The sequence below is a fragment of the Drosophila teissieri genome, chromosome X (genome assembly GCF_016746235.2).
Source record: "Drosophila teissieri strain GT53w chromosome X, Prin_Dtei_1.1, whole genome shotgun sequence".
Taxonomy (NCBI): domain Eukaryota; kingdom Metazoa; phylum Arthropoda; class Insecta; order Diptera; family Drosophilidae; genus Drosophila; species Drosophila teissieri.
Window position 1 is genome coordinate 2470756 of NC_053034.1, and position 22385 is coordinate 2493140.

General features: G+C 42.7%; 1 protein-coding gene and 1 non-coding gene across 2 annotated transcripts in view; one reads left to right on the forward strand and one right to left on the reverse strand.

The window, feature by feature from the left end:
- Positions 1-22385, reverse strand: part of LOC122624366 — a 54043-nt gene that overhangs the window by 26956 nt on the left and 4702 nt on the right. Inside the window, exon 2 of the mRNA XM_043803874.1 lies at positions 13780-13825. The gene's annotated coding sequence lies outside the window, so the exon portion shown is untranslated. The remainder of the gene's footprint in view (positions 1-13779; positions 13826-22385) is intronic.
- Trnaf-gaa lies at positions 19627-19699 on the forward strand. The gene has a single exon. It is a non-coding gene; the product is annotated as a tRNA-Phe (tRNA).

Below are 22385 nucleotides of genomic sequence, written 5' to 3' on the forward strand. Positions count from 1 at the left end.
GAGTGGAACTGGAAAATCGGGAGGCAAAAGGACACGCATGATCAAATTGATACGCTTGCCGTAACGAGCAGCATTCGCTGAGTGTGTTGGGCATACCATGCGTATACGTATTCTGTGCTCTGTGCACATTCTGCGCCCTGCTGTGGGTTAAGGTGGCATGCGGTGGGTTAAGCCTGTATATACCGGCGGGCAAACAGGGCGTTGAAGGGGCGGCCGGGCGGTGAGGGAAATGTGCGGCGAGCGGCGACATCGGCGGCAACTAATCGACCCGAAGCGAATGCCTCGAATCAAATATAAATTGCAACTCTGTCGATGAGTGTTTCCATGTCTGCATTTCACTATTTCTGTGTATTTGGCTGCGGGATGCACTGCAAGAAATCTCATGGGTATTTGCATTTTAAATACTCGTATATGTTACTTCAATAGGATTCGGAATACACTTTAAATAATCCAATTATATAATTTGACATAGCAATAAAATAACTTTAATTTCGATTGGAATTTTAAGTCATTCAGTCTTTACTTTTACCAGTGCCTTGCCTTCACTTGCATGCAATGTCTATAATTGCGAAATATTTCGGCATACAGACAATGCATCCGTTCTGGCGTGGGTAATCTCCACTGTACTTTGACTGTGCCAGGCGGCGGCGACCCAAATTCCCATTCCCAATTCTCTAGCCCACGTTATCCGCTCCTCACCTGCCCATCTGCTCACCTGCCCACTTTCCACCATTTTCCACCCATACACCACGTCCATCTTTCTCTAATTCCGCTTGAAGCCCAAACATGATTTTACACCTCGACCGCTTCCAATTGCGGTATTTGCGTGCCTCAAACTTCTCAGGGAGCAGTTGGGAGGAAACTCAATGGCCAAAGGAGTGGAAAGTGGGAAAACGGCGGAGCAGCATAGGGTTCTCTGGTTCTCTGGGTGTGGAGCCAACAATTTGGACGTGTGGCGCCCCAAAAGCTTCATACATCATTCAACAATGAGCGGTACCGTAGAGGTCGTCTTTGGATCTCTGTGTGTGTGTGCTTTGCATGTGTGTGCGCACCGGATGTCATTTGTATAAGTTTATATGGCTGGGATTTTCAACTGGCCTCTTCTCGGCAAACTCTGCGTACTACGAGTTTATGTATGTGTGAAATGGCAGCAAAGTGGAAAAGTGAAATAAGCGCAGCTTTATATGCACCACATATTTACATATACATATACACATACTCCGTATACACACACATTTCCCCCTTGCGCCACAATGCTTTTCGCACTTTCTCACTTTGGCGCTTCGATTCGGAAAATTTTAAGGCGATGATGTCGACTTTGCGCCCTGGAAAATGCGCCATAAGTTATAAATTCTTCAGTTCGGCGCGTGCAAGTGCAATTAATGCGTATCGGGTAAATTATTCCCTTTATATATTAACAGTGATGGAAAATGGGTAAATGAAACAAGTTATAATTCAAAAATGAACTATGTATATTAAGTCAGGCAGGCAAACAAAATTACGTTCACGTTTTAATTGGTATTCAAATAAAAGCAGTTTCAAGTTAAATTGCTGATTTAAATGAATTAAGAATAATTCGCAATTCGTACATTTCAGCAATACAACAAACTTTTCGAAATAAAAGTCTTTATTTGATTATTTAAAAATTCGCGATTTTCCTTTAAGCCAATTTCATTTGCGGAGCATCAATGTAATTCAATATTTAACTTTCGATTGTTTAAATACTGAAAATCGCTGCCCGCAGAGATTATATAATACGTACATATATATTTTTCCTGAGCTTTACAATTCACTCTATTCTCACTTATCGCTTCGCTGCACAACCCACTTTTCACCTTCCATTCAAAAATGTGCCCCTCGCACTTTTCACGCCCACTGCGGTCGAGGATTTTCCACCCCGCTTTCCCCTCTATTGACCACAATTATGAGGTGCTTTTAATCATATTACAGTCACCGACTCCCCCGCCTCCCCCGCCACCGAATCTCCTTTGTGGTCCTGTGACCGCCGAGGCGTGTCTCAGTTGGCTTATTTTTCATTTCTCCATTGCCTTCATTCCCACGCTCTTGGCTGAGCATCAAGCTCCCGAATTTAGCTTCCCCTATTTTTTCCCTGTGCATTATTTTCAGCTACCCTTGACCTTCGGCCGCCCAACTGCCACGCCCCCCACCCCTCAGGGCTCCCACCAAAATGGGAATCAGTGGGCTAGGTGGCGACCTTTTTGAATGAGTCTCCACGGAATAAGCGCGTTCGCATCGCTGACTATCTGAGCAGCGGCAGAGCTCCACCAACTGGAGCTCCAATTGGAGGTCAGTGCTGGCAATTTGGCAATCGGATAATGTTACCACATTGGAGTAGCTAAAAATCCACTTCAAGTAGCCGAACATCCCAGGTGGAAGTAGCAAATAATATAACTTTCTATTTTAATACCATTTTATTAAGCATCCTTCAAAGGTCATTTCGTATCTAGCAAGTGCAATTAAAAGTACCAACAAAAGGGGTAAAGATATTAAAGGGCTTACGTCCGGAAAACCTCAATTTGGCTGGAAAATAGAAAAGTTGTCAGCACTGGGGAGCCGATGGAGAGGGGGCTGCTTATCGCTTTTCTATTAGGCACGTGCCACGGCCACGCCCACAGTCGCCCACAATCTGAACCGCCCCTTTTGTGGGCCACAGCATTGTTTCAAAAATGTTTGTTGGAAAAGTTCCTTTCGGGGACACAATTTGAGCCACAGAACAACGACAAATTTCCCATTTGCCATTTTCCATTTTCCAACTTGTCGTGCCTTCTCCCTTAATATTATTATTATTGTTGTTATTCGGTTGTCCTCAACTTAAGTGATTCATTTGCGCTTAAGACACAAATGATTTCGTTCAAATTCAGCGCTCAGCGAACTAAGTAAATAAGTCAGCCAGCCAGCCAAGTTCTGTGTCCCACAGAGCCCAAGAAACTTACTTTCGTTTCTCGTTTTCCAAAAACCGCAAAATGTAAATGCAAAGTGCGCATAATTTTACGAGACATGGGCGGGGTGAATGGGGGATGGGGGATGGGGGATTTTCAGGGCAATCTTCCAGGGATGAAGATGGGGGGTGGTATTCAGGACAGGTCTCTTCTGTGCCTAATTGACTGCCGTTTCAAGTGGAGTTCGGTTCGGCGGGAGACGGGTTATTATGCCAGACTTTTGAAAACTTGTTTTCATCGCTTTGCCACCGCTCCTCGAATTTTTATGCACAACACACGCCATGGAAAATGCTTTGAGCCACAGTCGAGAGCAGCAAGGGAAAAGCGGGAAAAGCTGGGAAAGCGCAAAAAGCGGACGGACAGTGACAGGCAACTGACACCCGGCGCAATATAATTAACAACGATGGTGGCCGCTGACCAGCGGAAAAGCGTAAGTTTTCCACCACATAAACTTCACGCGAATACACCGGGAAAATGGTAGGAAAACAGAAATTATTATCATAATTATGAGAAGAGTTATTAAGGACAATTTTAAAACACCAACTGTGTTGTTAAAACTCTTTAATATGAAATGAAAAATGAAATGTATGGAATGGCCTATTTTATGTTTTCATTTCACGGTGGGCCAAAGGAAAATGTGAATCACAAAGAAGGATTTTCTATTGAGCAACTCCAAACTGGCCAAACAGCAAAGTTTTCCGTTCGCATGTGTGTGGTTTTGTGTGTAAGGTTGGGTGGCTTGGAAAAGCGGGAAAATTAAGCTCATTATTGCATTTTGTTGGAAACAATCAGAAGTGAAAGAAAAAAAACAAAAAAACTTAGTTTAAAACCCTAAGCCAAAGAGAAGGCACAAAGGGAAAAGTGCTGGCTATAATTGAGTTAAAAGCGAACTGTGGGTGGTGACGGGTGGTGGGGGGTGGGTGATGGTTGGTGGGTGGCGGGAAAAGTTGTATTCGAATTATTGAAGCGATAAATACATTAATTAAAGTCAAGTTGCTCATAAATAAATAAAATCTGCTGGAAAGTAAACGAAACAGCCAGACAAGAAGAAGCAGAGTCCGAAAATTATAGGGGGTGCAAAGAAGGGGGGAAAAGGGGAAAATCGGGAGAGGAAAACAGGTGAAAAGATGGTGAAAAGTCAAAGCCAAAACCATTAATGAAAGCGTCGAAAGAAGTTGAGAAACGGCGACATTTAAGAGCAAGCCGGGCTTTTCTTTTTATTTTTCATTTTCCCCCGTGCTCTTTTCGTTTTTCGTTTTCTTGTTTTTTTTTTTGTGCGCGTGTTGAATGAAGTTGAAGTGCGGTCACAGTTGCGGTTAGTGAAAATGGCCAAGTCGGAGGTAATTGCTCAGCTGAATTGATGAAGAGAAGCTTAATGAAGAAACGAGAAGTCAGCAAATAAAAAAAAAAAGGTTCGAGGGGTGGAAATGTGAAGATGTGGGCGAAATGTTAAGGAGACAGGGTAAATTGATTTAAAAGTACTGTTCAATAAAGTTCAAACCAAAGGTTTCTTCGCTGGCAACAAGAAGATGATGTGCCAAATTATATTGGCCATCATTAATCATCAATATATGTATAAATAGTCTTATTAAAAGCCCCTTCTTGATGGCTTAAAACTAAATTCCAATAAGGAGAAGGATTAAAATACTTGGATACTTGGCTGCAACTTCTCCTCATTTTCAGTACTGCAGGTTATTCAGTCTCATTAAGCAGCTAAGGGCTTTGGCCCATAACAAGACCACCTCTCCTCACCGCCAACCCTGCAGTTTTTCCGAGCTAAGAACTCCCCCTTTTTTTACCCGAGCAAAGCTGCCTCTCTTGAGTCGCCATGGCACTTTCCCGGCATTAAAATGGAAAATTGAACGGTGCCGGGAAAAGCGATACCAAGCACGATTCGCAGGCATATAAAAACAAGTGTACATAAGTATTTGTGCGTGTGGAAAATATGGAGCAAACAGCGTGACAGGCTGAGAGGCCCGAGTGGCGCGAGTTGCAACTTGACATCAACTCGCCGCTTAACATCAATTAAAGATCCACAAAACCTAATCTAAGCACTTAACCCACAACCCGAGGCGATAGTGGGTGAGACTCTGGTATGGCAATGGCCATACCAACTCCCCCCAGAGACAGCACTTTACTTACTCCGGTTTGAAAAGGATGCCCGAAAATCCTGCAGAGCGTGAAAACTTCATCGTAGGATGAACGCCGCCAGGTGAAGGCGAAAGTTTGCCAGCGACGACGTGCAGCTCATGAAAAGGAGTTCACCGCGGGTCGGCAGGAGCATCACCACCACCATCAACACCACCGTCACCAGCACACGAAATCCTTGCAGGCAACGGTGGATAACTTTCGTGCAGGATAATTATGAAAGCGCCTATCGCGATGTCTTCTAATGGCGGCGACGACAGCCAAACAAAAGCGCTGAAAGACAGCTGTCTCCCGTCCCCCAAAAAAAACGCGGGAATCCAGCAACACAGCAGCCAACTTATCCATCCGACCTCGCGTCTTATTACACCGCAAAATAAGGTGTGTTAATATTCATTAATTTAGTTGCAATTAATTTATATACCACACACAAAGTGCCAGCACTAAACTATTTCAAATGAAGATGGCTGCAAAATATGTATTTCAAAATGTAATAAGTTATAAATCCAAGTAAAAACCAAGCAATAAATATAGCTATAGTTCTATAAATTCGAAATTATCTGATAAATAGATATCTATTTAGCCTGTAGCACCTGGTAATTTTGGTGAAATTGCGCGCTGTGCAGGTGGCCACTTCAGGACTTCCAGTCAGCTCTCCATTAGGTTGGAGCTCCGGCCGTATAACAGCCACGTAAATGTAATTAAACCATACATCAACGTGAAATATGTCGACTCTGCCACTGCGACTGCGACTGCGACTGTGACTACGACTTCGTCTAGGAGTCGAGGTGCCGTTAACTTGCCGTATGTGTGATCCCGTATGCCTGGGATGGATATGTGGCAGGACCCTCGGGGATGGATTGGCATCGTCGCCTTCTCGCCAGCTTTATTCCCCATCTAGCCATCTTGCCATCTTACCATCTCGCAGGACGACAGACAGCCCATTAGAGCCCGGAAAAGTACGCACAACGAGCCCCAAACTCCATCTTGAGCGCAAAAAGGGGGCACTAATTCAATCCCTTCTGGGGCAGGCAAACAACGGCGGTGTAAAATAAAGAACAAACTTTGCTATAATTAATCTCGAGCTTATTAAATCATTCCTCAAATGAGAAAATCAGACTGGAAATTCGCGGCAAGTCGTGCCAAACTTTTTGGCTACTTGTACAATTTAAGCCTTCGAGTGCAAACAATAAAACTTGGCATAAAATATCAGAGCTAACAAAACTGCCGGTATAATTAATCAGGGTCCACTCAAATATTTTTCGACTATCAAAATGATAAATTAATATTTTTTGTATGAATTCAAATCTACTTGTTTAACGGAAGCATTTAAAAATCAACTATATTATTCCCAAACACCTAGAGAAACACACAACATGATAATGATAAGGTCCAAAAGAATTATTCAAAATATCTCACAGAGATGCGAAAATACGATTTAATGCCTGTTGTCAAACGCGAAAGGTGAAAATCTCATTTGAATACCGCAATCGCTGGCAGTGCGTGGGATAAGTCCCTTTTTTGCGAACCCCGAACAACCGACAACCGACAATCGGCAACCAAACAAGCCAACAACCCAAGTTCCAAGGAACCGACAACGAGGGTATCCATAGTTCCGCATCATGGACACAATGGGGAAGCCAAGAGCTTAGTGCGCTGTCGTGTTCGCTGGCAAGAAAAGGTAATATAAATAAACGTAAATATAAAGCAGAATTGTAATTATGTGCTTAACGTGAGCGATGCGATGCGATGCGTTGTAATACTACCGCTTGCTGGCAGCCCTTTTCCCCTTTTCCCACCCAGTATCCCTATCCCTTCAGAGCGTGGAAACCCCATCTCAAAGCCCCAACCCTCGGAAACCACCAAGCCAAATGGCAGCACCATGCTATCCCAAAACCAGAGAGAACTCCTTGACATAACCCACCCAGGTGCTGCTGAATATCCGAAATATCCTTCGCTATGCATAAAAGTGGTAGGAAGTTGGCGAGCATTTGAATGGCATCAAGACAAGTTGGCTCTAATTTAATTCCAGCGCTGACTTTTGGCCGTCATCGTGTTGATGATGGCCATGATGTTCATGGTGATGATGAGTGTTGAGTTGAGTTCAGTTGAGTATGAGTATGAGTATGAGTGTAGTTACGTTGATGACGTTGAGGTTGTACTTACTTAATGCTGTTGGAAAATATTCCGCACTTAAAGCCTCAGATCGCAAATGTATGTAGTCAGTTGTTGCAAGTGGTAACAATTTAATAATCTGCTGCTTAAGAGTGCTATATTTCCCTTCATCTGTTATTATTCATTCGTTAAACAACTTAATAATATGCCAAAATAAGTAATTGTATTCAAAACTGCGATGTAAGCTGCTTAGGTGCGAGGAGCCCAATTAATGGTAATACAATTATAATTATACTAATCAATTCCACAACTTAGTTCACCCAAGCGCAAAGTTGTACAATTTTGTGAGAGCCTCGGGGACTTTTAGTTACTTTTTTCAAGTGGGGAGGGGGTGTGGAAAACCAGGAGCACTAGGAAAACTAGGAAAACCAGGCACTGACTGATTTTCCCCTGTTGACACTCTTCGATGGCTTTTTCCCAGCCCCGGCGAATGCGAAAGGAGCACTTCACCAATCACCTGTGGTTGCAGTCTTAACCCCTGTCATCGGCATATTTATTGGCGAAATGGGGGCGGTTTGGGGGCGTTTGGAAAAAAAACGCTGAAATAATGAGCTACTTAAAAGAAATATGTATGTATGCAGCTGACTGGCTGGCTGGCTGGCAACCAAAGTGCAGCAAGGATGCATCAAGTTGGGGGCTCCGTGTGCCCAAAGAATTTGCCTAATGCGAATTTGCCTACCACCCAACCACCACCCCCCTCACCACGCCTTTCTTCCTGCCCGAAAGGACTATAAATTTCCGGAAAAATGTTGAAGGTAGGTGTTCTTGAGGGGGGCAAGCGCATGGGGCATGGTGCATGGGGCATGCGGCATGGGGCATGGAGAGCCAGCTAGCTAGCTGGTCGGAAAGAGTACTCGATTGACGGGATTTCTGGCCCGGAGAGTCTAATGATGGCTGGTCTCGTCGGCGGGAGGGGGAGGAGTGGAGGGCTCACCAACTAAGACAAACTAAAGGAAGACATGAAAATTTTCGATATCCGTGCCTAACGACTACGTGTGTGTGTGTGTGTATTAGTGTGTGTGAGCGGCAATGAGATTTTAAGAGCTTCCTTCTTCCTTTCTAAGCAAAAATTTGTTATCGCCATTGGCAGGCTGAACCAGTGAAAAATACTATATTACAAGGTACATATACATCTCTATATATAGTATATATAGCTCTAACGAGCCATCCGCTGCCGATCCCATGGGGTTTTCCGGGGGAGGAGAGGTGCGAGGTGGCTAGGTGGGTGGTGGCTAGGTGGCTAGGTGGGTGGGTGGTGGTAGGTGGTTGGCTGGCGGTAAAAGAACCTGGGGGACTTGGCCCGATTTGCTGCTTGTCTTGCATTTAATGTCACACGCTTCATTATTTCTAATTGGCAAATTTTCAATCAGCAAACGAACAGCCTTGGACCTACGAAAGGGAAGTGGGGGGGTGGAGGGTGTGGAGGTGATATTTTGGGTGGTGGGCTGGCCTATTCCCAGCGCCTAAATTTGGCTGTGCTGTGACTTAACAACTTCAGAATTCAATTATGCGACACAGAGTGAAATCAACATTATTGATAAGCCGCAAGGACAACGGAAAATGGGGGCGAAAAGATGGGCGGAGATAGATAACCAGCGGAAGGGCTTGCGGGAGGGGGGGTGTTACTGGCTGGGTGGCAATAGATAGAGATTGGAGGAAAAGCAAAGTGCGAGCGGGAGACGCAGTTCCAACTAACCGACAAAAGTTTGCCTCCTGGAAAGGCAGGACCTCGGAACAGGACGAGGAGGACAACCACGACGAACAGAACGAACCAGGCCAACAAAAGAAAACGTAATGCGCAAATTATCGTAATTATAAATTAAGTCGACGTTGGTTTGCTTTCGCAGGGAGTGGGTGGGTGGTGTTGAAGAAAGGCAAAGAGGCAAAGGCACAGTGGAAATGTTGGAAAATGTAATGAAAAATACTTTTTGCACAAACCCAACCCAACCACCCAACCACCAAAACCCAGCCAGCATCTGACCACCCACCGTCGTCGTCGTCGTCGTCGTCTGACTGGCATTCGAAAATAGATTTCCCACTATATATACGTATATAACGACCAGTAATTCTTTGGGCTTCGGGGGAAGTTTGGAACGACCGGAGGTCTTACAAAGTTGCGTCTTCTTCGCTGTGTAAAGTGGAAAACTTTTCTCTCCGCTATCCCCCACTAACCAGTTCCCCTTTAATGCAACAGAAACACAAAAAAAAAAAAAGGTAGATATACTTTATATATATAGCAGTTGGGCCAGGAGGAACAAACAACTAAAGCTTTACCCAAAGCTTGTGAAAATTTCACTTATTGTTGTTGCCTCCGGCTGTAAATGAAGCCATTTTGTGGGGGGGATAGTGGGTGGTGGGAGGTGGGCGGTGTAAGTGATGAAATGTGGGCATTGGGGCTATGGAGCTACTGTGGAGCTACCGTTATGATGGCTCAGCTAACTCAGCATTATTGGGTCGAGCGCTTCTATTGCTAATTGTTGGGCCAACTACGACCGACAAGTGCCCAAAACCCAAACCAAAAGCAACCCCCAAAACCTTTCCACGCAAATTCCTTGGCCATAAACCAAACGCGTTAATTGAGCGCCGCAGCCAAAAGTCTCAGACAAAACAGTAGCATTAAATAGATACAAGAATGGCTCGATGAGAAACTTCAAAACAATTGAAACGCCTCAAGTGTTGTAGTCTTTGGGCAGCGCTGTTGCTAAGGAGGGAAGGCACTTGGAAAAATTTACAACTTTTTGGAGTGCGGGGGAACCCCCTCCTCACTCTCACAAATGTGGCGACTATTAAAAATGTTGCTGTCGCGTTGCTGTTCAAAACTAGAATTAATTCTAAGCATCGTTAGAAATACCAGGTGTACAAGTATGAAATGTCGTTCAACTCATGTGGCACCCATCTACCGACCTTCTGAATCTTTCCCATCCCTCGCAAGCGATTGGAAACTGCTTGTTGACTTACTTCCAACTGCTCTGCGAGTTGTTTTTGCGTTTGAGCATCGTCTTCATCCAATAATGCTTGCAGTTCGGCGTCTTCGTACCTTTTTGGTGGTTTTCCGTGCTCTTTGTCGTCGACGTCAAAATCACCACTTTTGAAGCGTTGAAACCACCGTTCACACGTTTTCACAGTTGGTACTTGTTCGCCAAAGGCTTCAACAAGCATTCGGTGCGATTCCGCTGCTGTTTTCTTCAAATGAAAACAGAAAATTAACACTGTCGGCGTTTGCTCTTTATTCGGCACGAAACTCGACATGTTGACTGCACTGAGAGTAAACGATAATGACGCTCGATTGGCGCAAAACTATGGTGGTTCGACAGTCAAGGTTGACACTTCACAAGGTCAAAGTTTTAAGACAATCGATAAATATTTACGTTTGGGAGACATCTATATGTTCGAACCGACATTCCATACTTGTACACATATGTAAGTGCGTCGCAGAGTACAACGAATTTTGATTGTTCTTTTTTGGCACTTAAAGTGGAATATATTTTATTTAAAATGTATATGTACATATGTAGCTGATATATATTATTAAAGAAAACTACCCTTTGATGTTCGATTCGAGAAGATTTATGACGGCAATCTTGAGCAAACATTAGCCACTTAAGTACATGGGTAACCCATATGGCAATTTTCATAGGGTTATCTTCGCAGGCCGATCGCCTCGAATGGGAAATGTGGCACTCAGAGCTCCAGGAGCTGCCGCTGCCGCCAATACAGAGACAAATACAGATACACTTTCCCCAAGACGACATAGCCCACCCTGGGGTATCATCAGTGCACAACAACCCACACACAGCTGACTGATGGATGGATGTCCTGGCCGGAGGCATTTCCCTCTGTGCATAAGTAGCAGGGAAATTAACGCCCAAAAAGGACGGGAAATGCGAGGGGGGAAGTGTAGACTGTAGTGCGTGCGAAATGGCACAAATACCAAGAGGACAAAAAAAAAAAAACAGGAGGCTAAGACAGCGATTGATGCGTGACATGGGGGGAGGGGAATTGGAGAGGAGGCGGATGGCGGGTGGCGGGTTGAATTCCATTGAATGGTTATAAATTGAAAATGACTAAATGAAATGAGTAAATATTGACAGATTGACTGAAGCTGGCAGGCAACGGCACAACGCAATCATACCGCCCGCGATTTCGCCATGCAGTTTGACAAGGCTAATTTGTTGATTTGCTTTCAATTTGCCCTCCGTTCCTCTGTTCCTCTATATATCCACTCTGCGCTCATTATTTTCCCCCGCCTATTCGTTTCGATTCGTTTGGATTCGTTTCGTTTCGTTTCGATCCGATCGGATCTAATCTCGTTATTTTTGTCATTAGCATTCGAGTTTTGTTCTGGTCGATTCCATTCCACTCCATTCCAGAGCCGTGTCCGTGTCCTTTTTTGGATGCCATGTCTGTTTCGGTCAGCTGGAGGAGCATTGAGCAAAGTTTTTTGTGCTGCTAATGAGCTTAGACTTTTGGCGTGGGAGTGGCCGAAAATGAACGGAAGTAATTATAATGGCTGCTGACATGATTTTTGGCATTCTAATTGAATCGAGAGTGAGAGAGTCCCATCTCCAACTTTCGGGTACTTGCCAAGTGGCAATGGCAAGAAAAATGGTATTCACTTCACATCAAAAAAAACAAAAATCCAATTTACGAACTTGCCAAATAAATTAGTCCAAAATGTCGAAAAGTGGCCAACGCATTTGTTATTATATAATGTGCAGAAACCCAAATAGGTATACAATGCAGATGAAAATATTGCAACAAAGGAATTAAGATTAGCTATATTTGGAAATTCTGTGTGAGCATATTCAATAAATTTGGTTTTTCTTTGTTATGTGTTGTAACCAAGATAAAACATTTGTTGCGGTGAATTTCTATCTGGCCAATAAATGCACTCTATTGATGGTAATCAATAGCATAATCCGAAAAAATATTCCACTATAAGCTTATGTCTATTTTCATTTATTTTCTCGGAAACGGAGCTCTATTGAATTACGTGCATACATATTAAAAGCCCACAAATCAAGAACTAAAAATCGGTTTATAAAAATACATCAAAAGCAATCGAATATATTATATTACAATTTCCATTGCCACCAGTGCGAATGAGTAATTTGCTAACTATGAAAAAGTGTTGTGAACGCTGCGTATACGTTATATTAGGCAAAAACCAAAAGTGTTGCCTATTTTTCGGAGCTAACATTGACAACCGTCAGATAATTAAGCCAAAGGGGAATTTCATTTTAATTAATAATCTCAAAGGGATACAAAATATATAGTTGAATGAAATTCGAATGCCGCAATGTTTTAAACCCACAGCAAATTGGTCTTAAAAGACCTCAAATAAAGCAATTCGGCTTATGCAAAGATAACAAGTCCCAAAAAATACACCCATAAATAGACTGCCATATCGTTTTGCAGTAATAACAGACAGTATCAACATTTGCTCCCCCATGCAATGCAATGAATACATTTACTAAGAAAATATAGGTTCACGAAACCCAGTCACTGGAGGTTTTTAGGTAAGACATATGCCTCGCGTCTGATCCCCCAGTTTATCCAACATACATACAACTAGAGCTCCTCTATGGCATTGGCCGTATAATAAATCGAAGTCACGACAAATATAAATAATAAAATGTATTTTATTTTATTTTATTTTATTCCCATTTCCATGCCCCGCGTTTGCATTTCAACGTGCTTTTAGTACATAAATCTCGGGCTTAGTGGCGGTCGGAAGCCCAAGCCCAAGCCCAAACTCACAACCAAACTCACACCCAAGCCCAAACGCAAAGCAAAGCAAAGCAAAGGCAGTCGAGTGGGGGGCAAATAAAATACGTAGAAAATAAAATAAAAATAAATAAATAAATAAAATAAAATGAAATAAAGGGGCGCCCGACAGAACAGACACGAGTCGTGGGCATCAAATCTATCCTATACCATTCGAAACCCATCCCATTCCATTCCATTCCATTCTGCTGTATGAATATTGTTTGTTCATATATAATAAAAAATAAAAAACAAAAATGGCCAAAGAAAAAACAAAGAGCAAAGGAAGAAGTAACAATAACAAATCCAATATTAGATGGCTATAACAACAATGCGTTCAAGTATGAAGCATGGGCGCCCAAAAAGGGGGTCCTACGTAGGGGTTATTTCGAGCGGGGAGAGGGGAAAGGGAAGAGGGGATGGGATGGCTCACTGGTACTGGCAGCTGGTGCCAAGCGAACCAAAGCAAAGTCTGATGTACACGTTTATGGCTATTTGCGATTTTGCCGAGCAGCAGCTCAATAAAAGCGACGACTCGACTAGAAAGAGCCAAAACCAAAACCAAAAACAATGACAGACGATATACCCTGCACTGAGAAAATTGGATTCAAAAACATGATATCCATTATGAATATCGCCTTTTTCAGAAATTTGTATAAATATCCAAAGCTGTTACCAACATTTATGCAAATGAAATATAAACATTTTAAGCTGTTTTGAATACAATTTTTACCTGAATTCAACTGTAGAAAGTTCTCCGAAAGCTGTGATGACTGAATCTGAAAATAAGAGAAAATTAAATATTATTTTTTTGGTTTCAAAATTTACACCATTAGTTTTCTGCCATAAGATTGGACCTGTATGATTTGAAAATGTATAATACCAGCACCTGTTTCGCGCAGTGTGGTACAATAGAAAGCAAGACGAGAACAAGTTGCGAGGGAGTGTTAACCATGGACAATAGCTCCCCTCCGTCGAGTGGAGCTTATTCCGAGGTGATTTTAAAGGCATTAAGCGAAAGTGGCGGACAAAAGTCGTGTGGAATGGGGTGATTGCTCGGGCTGAAGTGGATAATCGTGAAATGATGCTACAATTACCTTTTCTCCCTTCCGAAAAACTGAGAGCGAACCATGAGCCATAATCAAGAGCAATAAAACATAATAGGAACCTTTTCCCCGGCCACTAATTTATTCAAAAAGGGTCTTTGGAAAACTACTGCTGCTTCTTAACGAGCAGGGTTGCCACGCACCGCACACCAAGTGTTGCCATGTGTACCCGAAAATGCTCTGCACTAACACCCAAAATCTAATTTATATCACGTTAATGAGCTTTTATGTCAAATTTTTGCGGGTCGGCGGGGTTGGGCAAAAGTTTTCCCAAAGGTCGATCCAATAAGTGAGCTACCCAAAAGCGGAGGCAAATAATAATAAAAAAAAAAACAAAAGGGCCTAGAAATGCGAAATGTTCGAAAAACTGTCCATTGTAAAAAGTTCGCCCATGGCTTATCAAACCAAATTTGTGGCAATAAAACGAAATGGTAGGGGGACTGGAGAACATGGAGCGCCAGAATTTCGTGAGGAGATATTTCTGCAGAAAAGCGAAGCAGTAGAATGCCCCATGACTAAGCCAATAACCGAAAGGTTATTTAATATTTGGCAGTGCCGTGGCCTTAAAAAAAAATAAGAAAAACACCCTTTCTTGGCTTCACTGCTCCACATTTTCCACCGATTCCAGCCAAGTTCGCACTTTTTCTTCCGCTCATTTTTCCGCTTTTGCCGCCAGAAAAAAATAAAAAGAAAAACACACACACACACAAAACATCAAAGCCGGTGAAAGGCGCCGCCAAGGACGAGGGCGTGGCCAGACTTTCGCCCATTTCTCCCAACTTTTCCCACTCTTATTTGTAGTTCATTTTGTTTCTCTTCTTTTGAGTTGAGTTGGGTACTCCAGCTATCGACGGCCTGCGGGCAAATATTAAACAAATCTTAGCGAAACGAAACGAAACGAAACGCATTGCAAAGTTGTCAACTCGCTCTGATAACACGCCCCAACCTTCTCTCGCCCGCTTCCAAAAAAAAAAAGGAAAGAAATCCCCATCTCATCCGTAGTCCTATATCAGCATCACCACCGCCTGGAAAATCCCATCCTCCGGCAGCCCACGGATTTTGTGTTTCGCTGCCTTTTGTTTGGCAATGGGAAAAACGAGAAAAAGGCAAAACATTCGCAAATTTAAATGCAAATTACCAGACAAAACTGATGAGCAGCGCTGGCGCAGCGGGGGGAGTGCAAAAGTGTGTACAAAAGTATTGACAGTATAGAAAATAATGGCCTACATAAAGCCCAAAACAGGTGCCTCTCACAATAAGCAGCAATAAGCTTGAAATGTAGAGGGGATGCGGTGAAGTCTGGCAGAAAACGGCAGCATATGTCACGAAAAACTAAATCAGAAATTATTACGACACACTTTAGTGGAAAATGTGACTCCAATGGCAGTTAAATAAGCACATATACGAGTCTACTGAATATAAACGTATATGAATTTTATATGAGAAAACATAGTATTTTAGATTAAAGTATGCATTTATAATATATAGAATAAAAAATGGTGAAGTAACTTTTACGATGGGCACTTTTTCTTTTAATAAATAACAGTGAAGAATTTTGCAACTTATTTTCCATAGTTTTATTGCTTTTATTGCTATTTATATTGTGATATTCAGCAACTGGAGTTCAACCAGCAGTTGATATGCCTTACTTTTTATTGGCAGAGACAAATCTCGGCTCATTTCGAGCATTTCAGTGTGTTTAGAATAGCGATACATGATTACTCCCAGCTCGGTAGTTCTGCCACGCCCACCGCCGCCCATATAAACCCACACACACACAAAAACACACACACAAGCGAAGGGAGTAGGCACATCAACAGGGGAAAAGACTTGCTGGCTCGGCACGCACATACGCAATATTTTGATGCGATTTTGTGGTTCGCCAAATGATTTCGCTGATGTTCATTCCACAGACCCCATTTGGACGCGCGGAAAGGTGGGGGTTGTGGGCGACCCCTCCCCCCCTCCCTCCAAAGGGTGGGGCTTTGGGGAAATGGGGGGCTTGGTGGCCGGAGCAGAGCGACCTGCAAAGGGAAGAACAGCCTCGCGCTGGGATTTGCTGTTATGTGACAACATGACAAAGTTCTCCGGCAACCAAGAGATTTGTACCGTTGTACCACTCACATTTCCAGCAGGTTTTCGCTCAGTGTTTACCCGCCATTAACCTCTGCCATCGCTACCCCTCCCGCCCTACCACGCACTCGTGTTGGTCAGATCCCATCGAGGTTTTTCCTGGCATTTGTTTGCTGCTCCGCCGTGAAAATCTGCGGTTCGCAGCCCACTGAAAAGGGTCCCAGAGTCCGATGGTGAATGCAAATTCAGCACACCTCCAACCTGTCCATTTGGTGACACAAATGTTGGGCTTTCATCTTCATGAATCCAAAACTGTTGGCCATTCTACTGGCATTAGTCATTGAACAAAAAAATGCACTTACTGGGAAGCAAGAGCAAAGCATTCAAAAAAGGCAAACAATTTTCCAATGAAAATGTCGAATTGTCCAACTGAAAATGATTAAAAAGCACATGGGAGTAATTCTACCTTTAATATTGAAAATAAAATATATTGCATATTGCGCATTAAAAGGGTTCAGAAAAAGAATCTCCGTAAATATAGCTTTTAAGTATGCACAAGCTTAATTCCATTTTATAATTTATATAAAATAAAAATAATTTCAGTATGGAAAAGGTGGAAGGTATTAATAAATAATTGTTTATTTTTCATTGCTTGAATAAATACTCCGCGCTATTTAACCTTCTCATTTTTGTGAAAAAGAAAAAAACCCAAGTGGGCGGTGGCCTAATCATTCAAAGCAACGACTTCCAAATGAGCTATTCCTGCATTATGAATGGCCAGGACATCAAGTGTAACTCCTTTATTTGTTTAGTACTCATAAATACGGGTTTCATTCGTTTTCATTCGAGGGTTCTGCGTTCTGGGTTCTGCGTTCTGCATGCCAGCCACTCGCTGAATAAACAGAACATTCATTCGGTCCGCAGTCAAAGACAATTTCTGGGTGCCATAGTGGCCCATAACTCAGGCAACTGAATCAGCACTTGACTCTGGTACTCTGGTACTGCGGACTTTGGGACTCTGACTTTGTCCTGTCCCTACTCAAAATTCACCAAAATTTATGCACTCCTTCGCTCTTATTATACATGTATACATATAGCTACATACATATATAGTCGGTATGTGTGTATCTGAACATTATTACATTTGAGCCAGACTGCTCTGCGCATTTTGACCATATCGTTGGGGTCCGGGGGCTCCCGAATTCCCAACTAACCAAGCGACAAACTTCATGACAGGACCTTTTTGCCCCTCAGTCCTTTCTCACACAGCTATTTACTTATGTGGGCAGCGTTGGCGGGGTAAATTTGCTAAAAATCGTGCGAGACACTAGACACTGTGTTAAAATAAAAACCAAACGAAACATAACGAAACGAAACGAAAGGAAAGGAAACGAAATTTATTATTTATTTATTTCGTTATCACTTTGTATGCGACACAAAGCCGCACAGTTGCCCAACTCTCATTCCCAGACTTTGGCCACAATGGGACTGGGCCACAAAAGTGACAGGGAGCAAAGCTAAGGCAAACCAATTGCTAGCCACCGAGGAAATAAAAGTAATAGTGCGCTATATGCTGGTTTTTAGGTGCTCCAAAGGGGCTCCCCTCGAACGAGGGACTCTAGCTTTGCCATACTGGGCACGCGTTTGCGATTAGAAAAAGGATACACGTAATTTTTTGTCCTACGTCCTTTTTTACGAGTTCTCGATCCGGTCGTAATAAAAGTGCGAACGTCGGTGCAAGGTGACAAGTTAGCGGTTATTATTATGCCAAACGCCCATCGGCGACACGCCCATCGCCGCCCTCTGCAAACCCAACAGAAAAAAAAGAACAAGAAAAGCGAAAGGGAAACGGGGAAAACTTTTAACCGACGACAAGCGCATTTACAATGGATTTGTTTTTGAATTGGAATTGGTTTTGCTGTCGGTTATTTTCGGTATTCCATATTGGATATTCCGTTTCTGGATTATTCTCAGCATTTCGGCGCCGAATGCACTGAGAAAACGGTTTGAAATCAATGATATGATTACAAATTAGTGTTCTTTTGTAAGCATCACTTCAAACGGAGGCCCTACGCTGGGAAAACAAACTTAATTCGATTCGAAATTCCCCAACATCACTCCACTTTTTCTAAGCGTACTCTCATGCGTTATTCGCTTTGCCACAGGGTCGCATTGATGGCGATTTTAATGGCTTTGTCTGTGGCACTGTGGCACTTCGACGGGGTTCCTTTTTCGCCGGGGTCACCGGATTTCGGTTATCGGTTTTCGGTGTGTGGGTCGGGTCAAATGCTACGTTGAGAGCAATGCTAAGAAGTCTCGCTAGGCAGACAATGGCGCATACAAAAAGAAAAAAAAACTGGGGATAAATCAATGTTTGGTTATTACCGATAACGATTATTTGGGTCACAACCGGGGCAATTACTTGACAAAAAGTATACTAAGCGATTGATGCGGTTGGCTGGCTTGCCCAAAAAAAAAAAGACCATTGATGAACTAAAGAGGCAGGCATTAAAGGAGTCTTTTTTTATTGTGGTGAGTCTCTAGATGGCATTTTCGTATTACATTGACACTCCAATTTCATAGTACTCTTTGGGAATTGATGTTGAACGTATCCAATTAAAATTGTTATGCACTATTTGCAAACTCAGCTGAAAAACAAGTAAACTATGCTAGATAAATTGCTAAAGGATGTTCCCTTTATCTTTCGATAAATATGCATACAGCAAAGTTTGTAATCAAGTGCAAATACTTTAACAATCACATTGTTAGTCACGCACCCGCCCCGCTAAGAGTTTTTCCATTTACCAGCTAACGCCCCTGACTTAACCACCCCCTCCCCTCCCCGCCCCTTTTTGACGCGCCCCTGCTGTTCGCCGCGATCCCCACTGCGAACTTGAAGCTTTAGCGTTGTGTCCAAAACTATTTGAGCGTCAAAAGTTTGCCTCAAATTACCGTCGCGCTACATAATTCAGGCAAACTTTGCCCGCCTCTCCACTGAAGCTAGAATGCAGATGCAGATGCAGCTGCAGATGCTAAAGCCAAAAGCTGAACCTACAGCCAGATGAGCACTCAGAAAAATTAGAACGGATCCTTTAATTAAGTTGTAATGCCATTATTACCTCCTTAATTGCATCTGAATAGTTTAACTTGGAGTTCATTCGTAGTAATTACGTGAAATATTTTGTAGATTGTCAAGCTACGTTGACTATGATTAGTTTATACACGCAAATCGCTTCTTATCGCCAACGAAATATTTCCATTATATAATGAGTTACATTCAAGGTAACTGAGTGGCTTCTGTTTAGGTAATACTATATACAGCTCTACTAATTGAGCTCTACTAATTGCAAGTCTTAGTCTGCACTTTTAATAACATGATTTTCGCACTCACAATCGCAAGTGCCGAAATAGCTCAGTTGGGAGAGCGTTAGACTGAAGATCTAAAGGTCCCCGGTTCAATCCCGGGTTTCGGCAATCAATTTTTTGCAAATATATTTTTTATATATAAATAATATATAATAATTTGAAATAATATTTCAAAAGCGGTCGGTAGATGTTATTGCCACTTACTTTTAATTATATCTGTTAGGGTCTTGCGCCTTTTTTGTTCAGTGCCAGCACATATTTTTTGCATACATTTTGTGGAGTCGCATTCGCTGGCTGATTAGCGCGACAGCCGGCAGTTGAGTTGGTTCAGTTTGTGCAGTTTGTTCAGTTTGCTCAGTTTGCTCAGTTTGTCAGCCGGTTTGGCGGCAGGGCGGCAACTTTGAGCTAAACGTGCCCACGCGGGGCCAAATGAAAAGTTTTCAATAAGCTAAACACTTCAAGCTGCCAGACAGAAGTATTTCCAGACAGACAGACAAAAAGACAGAAAGACACTTCGACTTTAGACGCTAATGAATTCGAGCGTAGCGCATAAAAATGCAGCACAGTTTTTTGGCCAAAAAGTAGAGACAGGCAACCAGACAGACAGGCAGGCAGTCACACAGACAGACAGAGAGCGAGCTGCAACTGGAAACTATGCGTTTAATTGATTTTGAGTGTGCCTTAAGCAAATAGAACGAGTCCTTTTAAGATGTTAAAACGGTTCAAGGCAATGCACACACACAGACAGACACACACACCCACACAAACACACACACTCGCGCACTCAAACGAATGAGATCGTTGAGCGTCTTATGAAAATGTTTGCCTGACATTTGAGCTCCGGCAAACTATTTCGTGCTCCCGCCAACCCAAATTGTTATGTGAGCTTAACTTAATTAGAAAAGGCTATAAAAACCCAAGTGGCATGTCCTGGGACACTGGAACAAGAGCTATTTAGATTTTATTACTTCTTTTATTCCATAAGCTAATGATTGAGTGGGGAGTAGAGCACAGGATATGCGCACGAAACAGGGACAACTAAAACCATAAGAAAATGTAACAAAAATAATGAATAAAAATTAAGTTTAGCATTATTTAAATAGGTGCAATATTTAAGTAAAATATTAAATTCGATGGGCGGGCAATGAGCTTCTCAAGAAGCTGTGCACATTGTCTAAGTTCAATCCATTTCATCGGCGTCACGCAATTGCATCTCATTGGTTGCTATGCAAATAGCCATGCATTTAAATTAATCATACGCACTGTGTGCACGTCTGTGTTTGTGCAAAATAGGTACGTAGTACGTACCGGTTAACGGCAGCCATGATTGTGTGCGTTAAGTTAAGGTTGTGCATGTGCAATTTGCAAGATTGCTTTGCCTGCGAAAACGGATGATCTGCATTCAATATCCCGAAGAGCCATCAAATGGCAACGCTCAAGTGCCCAAACACTGAGAGAAACACTGAGATCTATGCAATGTATGTTATAGTCTATAACAAATTGTACTTATGCATTGCTTGATTTCATGTATAGGAACATACGTAAATACATAAATACAATATATCATAATTAAAGAACTACATATTTCGAAATTGCTTAAACTAAAGTGGAAAGTGACTTTTAATCTATTCTGCCAAAGCCATTATTCATTTTGTCGTGTGCATTGTGTTTGTAAAAAGTTGAGAAAAATAAGGTTAAGAAATCGCTTGATTCCCACACACACACACGCACACACATGCAAGTGGCGCCCTTACCTTAATTTATGTGCACACTTTCAGTTTGAGCAGCACTGAAAATGTGTAAATGTGTCCCCCTTTTCGAAATGTGTGTGTGTGTGTGTGCGTGTGCCTGTGTTTGTGTTTGTGCTAGTGTTTGTGTATATAAATCAGCCCGGGAAGAGGAAGTGCTTAGCTTAGCTTAGCTAAGCAAACTAGTTCCAGTCCGGCACACAACACCAACAATCGGAATCAAACTGAAACAACCAAGTTTTCTAGCCCGCAGCCAGCAATATTGGTTGAAGCAAAATACTGACCCACACTGCGAGAAAAGAACAGAGCTCACTGAATGTTATTCATGTTATACATGATTTTTATACATACATATATTCATCCGAAAGCAGGGCAAAGTACATCGTACCAGTTTGTAGTGCCAAGCTGCCCTGCCACAAATACTTTAAAATGCACTCTAATTTGCCATTAATCAACAAGTAGTTATATACTCGTAAGTGTGCGCATTATCACATTTCGTTAGCCGTTTTTAATGGCCAGCATTTGTGTCATTTCTTCTATAAATTCACGTTTAATTCGCATTCATAATAGGTGGTGAGTGAGTATGAGAATGGGGGTATTCATGGCAGGCCAGCGACCATTTGGCATTGCGATAAATGACCCACCTATTTATGGGGATAATTAAAAAGAGGATTCATTCGTCGAGGCATTTAATTCTGGGTTTCGTTCTCATTTCTCTCCCTTGTTTTTGCGCCATTTTCGTGCAGTGTTTTTGGGGTGCATGGGGTTAAGCGGGAAGATAATCCAGAGACAAGACCCAGATCAGGCTATCTGCCATCCACTTAGGAACCTATCTCCCCCTCTCGCCCCTCTCGGCCATTTGGCACTTCTTGGCCCGCTTTTCTTCGCTTTTAGCTGGTTTTCTTTGGGGGGGAAAGCGGAAAGGGGGAAGGGGCAAAGAGTCGCCGTAACAAGCAGCTGGGCCTGACAACTGTTTGTTGCCCGATATTATTTCCAGCAGTTTTAGTCGCTTGTCGTGTGCAGGGCTATTACCATTAGTTGTTGCT